The following is a 5000-nucleotide window of genomic DNA, read 5'->3' on the forward strand; positions in this document are numbered from 1 at the left end:
ACTTTATGTATATATATATATATATATTTCCTTTAAAAGGCCCTCTTGCATCACAACCCCGTATCTCCTAATATCAAATGAAATTAAATTATTTTTGGTTTTAGGTTTTGAAATAGACAAGCGAGTTCTTTTGTTTCGTCTTTTTTATGTGATAAATCATGACATATATTTCTTTGTTTGATTACAGCAATTTGACATCTCAGTCTAAAACATTGTACAGGAGTACTCTCTTGTAGGTCTATAACAGGCTAAGATTGAAGTATTGATTAATCATAACAAGATCGAGTTTGTGATTTTTACAAGGATCAAAATATACGCAGAGGCCAGTGCTTGGTCATGAGCCACGAGGAGGTAACAGCAAATTTGTGTTTCTTCCCAAAATTTTGAATGACATGCGACACTTTTTTTTTAAAGCTTATATTCGATTCTATTCAATTTATTGTATATGTATTTTTTTTTTTTTTTGGCTGATGAATACTACTGGAAAATATATCATAATTTGTGATTCACCACTTTGATCAAATGCATATTTTGAATTTTCTCTGTCAATTTATATGTTTAATTATTCATTTAAAGTGTATGTACATTTAACAGACCTTCATGTCCCTCAGCCTTCGCATTATTCACACCGATTTCCTTAACATGTTAGACTGAATGACAAACCCAAGAAGTTAATGAAGTTGTTTTTTTTTCTCAATAAAAGGGCCATGTTAAGTACGTTTCAGAAGACTGAGTGGTATGTGCTGTGGTCCACGCACTGAAGTTCACTTGGAATCACTACTTTTGATTATTTTTATCTATTCATTATAAAGTGAGAATATAAGATCTCAATTATTTACTTTTTTTTTATACAGTTTTTGGGATCGGAGTTTGTACATTTATATTTATTTTTTGTCTTAATCAAGTGTTATCGTCATCAAATGTTCCGATTCAATCTGAAATGAATATTGACAGAAATACTAACCAGTTTTGATGAACTTTACAAGGCGTGACCGGCACACCATAACCCAGACTGACTGAAGACTAAAGGGTGAGCTGGAGGGAGGAAAAGGGGGGTGGGGGAGAGGGGAGGGGGGCGGGCGGTTCCCACATCAACAACCGCTGTCATTTGGTTATGTTTTTTTTATATAAAAAAAAACTAATTGTAGCCGATGACAACAACTCGGTATTTAATATGTTCATATGGCAGTTTAACTATCGACTTTGTATCTGTATGCTACGTAAAAATAATAATAAAAAACAAACAAACTTGTAGGGCTAAACTACCGACCAGTCATCGAGACACTGCAGCTAATCTTGGACAACATCCCTAATTCCCGATGACTAGTATGAAGCAGCTGTTTTAGGAGGACTGTAGTCGCTGCTGCTGTTGCTGCTGCTGCCTCGCGCACGCCCCTCAGTGTGGAGTCATCAGTGGTTATGGCGATAGTACAAATTGGAAAGCGGAGGTAAAGTTAACAGTGAGAGAACAACCAACGCATCAGGGCACAAACTACGCATGTGTAAATACATCATCAATACCCTTTATTATGCAACACCTTAAAAAGCGTAGTTACTAAAATATTTGAAATGCACCAACATTTCACCATTTCCTATATCACCATAACAATCTAATGAGCTGTACATATTCAATACTGACTCTCTTGTCAACCTTTTATGTATAAATAATGTAGTCCAGCATTTGAGTACACACGTAAGTCCAATCTGAGAATTGATGGCGTTTTTGTTCAAAGGTGTAAAGTGGGCTGATCGACTTCTCTCCGAATTCTTGGTTTTAGATTTTACCTTATATATAATAACTATTCATTTATTTATTCTACAGGAAATAGGCCGGATTAAAAAACAAACAAACAAACCAACAACACCTTTAACAAGAACTCCGTGGCATTCCAAGCGACAATTGACTTCTTACATGTAACTTAATGATTCCATTAGGCCTGAGGATATGAAGATATGCCTTTTTATTTTTACGTTGTTGCAGTGAATCTACTGAGTAGGTAATGAGAAACTGTAGATAATCGCGATTCATTTTATGCCTTTAGTTCACGCAGTACTGTACAGATTTTGGAGTTATGTTACACAGTAGCTGGTCGTACATTACTTAAATTCCCTATCAAAATGTGTACGTAACACATGTGGACGAGGCAATACTGATTAAGTAAAATGTATATATAGAAAGAAGGTCCAGCTTATGACAACAATTTAAGACCAATTGCTGTACTGCCAGTAACTCCTAAATCCAAGAGTTTAATTTCAGGAAATCTTAATGTTGGTTCAGTCGAGCTTCATGAGGTGTGATAAGTCCCATAGTTAACACTGACCTTGTTAATCATATGGTTTAGGAGTCAGTTATGAAATGTGACTATGTGACTTAACTTTCTTATTATAATCATGTATAATATCTAAACAGCAGTTGAGCAGAAATTACTACTCTTCAAGGGATGTATACATATACATATCCTTTTGAACAAGTGTAATACTAGAACTGAGGTTTGAATGGCTGTTTACCTTTTTTTTATATCACCATCATTAGTCATTTTTGATCACTTACGATATCACTGGCAGAATCAGCTTACAGCAGTCTAACAAAGTCTGGCAACCTTACCACTGACAAACTAACATTATTATTTTTTTTTCCTCGCGTTTCCACAAATCTGTTTCCGCCTCGTAGCAAAAACTACATTCTTAGAAAAAAGAGAGAAAAAAACACATGCTGTTTTAGCCATGTACTCATATTACATCCCATATAAGAGGTCATATTATCGCACCGTTCCTACCCACTACCTGTCTCTGGCCGCAGGCAACTCCCGGCCGCCATCTTAAAGGGCAGTTGCATCCACAAAACTCATTGTCAACTCATTTCTTAATCCATGGGCGTTGCGTTGTTAAAAAAGAGTGTGGGGGAGAGAGGGGTAAAAGAGAGGCTCTATATCAAAACTCGATTATACAGTTTCTAAATTTACCAAATAATCCGTGGATGCATACCTGATGCACCATTTTTGCCTACGCGTTACGTTCAGAAGGGCAATGGTTTTCGTCAATGCAACTTCCCATTACTCGCAGAGAGCTGAGAAAGAGCGGAGTCCCCGGACAAGTGAGGCTTCCACCCTCCCTGTGTAACGTCCGACTGTGGTTTGGTCCCGTAAGTTCTAACATGCAGGGTGAGAAGGAGAGAAGCGGCTTAAACACCTACCTCCCAGCACGATTTTTTTTTTTTTTTTTATAATTTGTTTATTTTCTCATGTTTGATTTGATTACGTAAATTGTCATGTTCTTCCATAGAAAGATTAACGTAAGTTGAACTGTAATCTAAGGATACAGTTTTTGTTTTTCCTTCTAAATCTCTCTCTTTTTTGAGGGGGGTAGGGGGGGATGAGAGGGGTAAATATACATCTACAAAAAGACGATTAAAGTTTCTTCTTTTAGTATAATTATGGGATAAGGTAGGGGGAGGGGGGTTCAGGCATGCTTATCATAGAGCATCCTCCGTAGCATGAAAATGGACCGCCGACGAATGAAAAAGTGCAGTTCGGCTCGCTCATGATTGGCCTTCATTTGGGCTGGGAGGCAGCAGTGCACCAGGACGGCCACCAACGCGCTCGAGATCGGGGTCCTCACCCGGCCAGCTTGGGCCTCCTTCGCTCACACTTAAGAGATCCACTAGAATACCGGTTTTAGGCCTAGATTTACTTTTTATTTTTTTCAATGAGGGGAGGCTATAAACTGTTTTTTTTTTCTTCAAATATAATATTACGTTTATTTTCGTTTATATCAAAGCTAGAATATTCATATTTTAACAACTATTATAAATCAAGAGTCGTTCCACGGCCAAAAGGTGACAATAACAGGTGGTAACTAGATGGATATGGCCAAGAAAGTCTCGAATGGAGGCTTCTAAACGCAGCTGGTTCAGAGACTACCGCTAGCCTGGCCGAGTGCTGTCGCCCCGGGTTCGATCGCGCGTGTCGCCACCGAGGTGATCTAGAGGGAAATCAATAAGACTAATCTCTGGAGAATAATAATCATAATGATAATAATAAGTAACAATGCGATGGTGTGTTGAAGCGACGACACCGCGGCCGACACAGAAGCCTGGATTTTGCCGTCACTTAAGGGGCCAGTTGGTTAAGATAGGCGCCGTGCTTCACCTGTGTGAACACTTAGTCTAATTGTGTCCAGTAACTTTATATAATCAGTGTACTAATGAAAGAAATAACATTTGATAAGAGAATTCTAATAGTTGTCCAGGCAGGCAAACCCTGACAATTATCGTAACTTGGCTGACCCTGGAGCTATGTACACGTGACTTAGGATACTTACTATACAGTCATATGATGACCAGACTAGGCATTGTTTTCTATACTATATTCAGTAACTCAAACCTAGTGTCTATCAGAGACTAACAGGAAAATTTGTGGTAAGTGAAAATATAGTTTGGCTACAGTGATGATGATAATTACAATAAGCGACAGTTGCAATAATCAATGCTTTATAACAGTTGCATTTTTCTACTAGCTTAGTTACCTCACACAAATCGTCAACATCTCGTCTCTCACCTTAACAAACACTTGAGTAAAACTACGCAAACAAAGGATACAATCTTCATAGGTTATACCTGTGGAAATTAAGAACAGCGCGGATCTTGTTCTTGTGGGTGCTCTGTGATATTGAAGGAGTGTTCAAGTTTTTGTTTATGTTCAATGAGGATTGGGCGTGTGACAGATGGATACTTGTTTTCATTTCGTGGTTCATAATGTTGAAAGGCAGTAGTAGAGTTGTGTGTGTCTTATTAACATCTGTTTGTGCAAAAGCGACGAAAAATACAATGATATGTATTTTGAATTGTGTGTAGACTACTGCGTGTGTGTGTGTGTGTGTGAGTGTGTGTGTGTGTGTGTGTGTGTGTGTGTGTGTGTGGCTTTATATATGTTTTTATGTAGCTTTTATGAACGTGTGAGTTTACATGTATTACAAAGAGTGTGTGTGTGTGTGTGTGTGTG

The 5000-nt window shown here is 38.0% G+C and overlaps 1 protein-coding gene across 1 annotated transcript in view; it reads right to left on the reverse strand.

Moving 5' to 3' along the window:
* Positions 1-5000, reverse strand: part of LOC125030717 (potassium voltage-gated channel protein Shaw-like) — a 38120-nt gene that overhangs the window by 129 nt on the left and 32991 nt on the right. Inside the window, exon 5 of the mRNA XM_047620958.1 lies at positions 1-5000. This exon is cut by the window's left edge and continues 129 nt beyond it; it is cut by the window's right edge and continues 2041 nt beyond it. The gene's annotated coding sequence lies outside the window, so the exon portion shown is untranslated.

The sequence above is a fragment of the Penaeus chinensis genome, chromosome 11 (genome assembly GCF_019202785.1).
Source record: "Penaeus chinensis breed Huanghai No. 1 chromosome 11, ASM1920278v2, whole genome shotgun sequence".
NCBI lineage: Eukaryota > Metazoa > Arthropoda > Malacostraca > Decapoda > Penaeidae > Penaeus > Penaeus chinensis.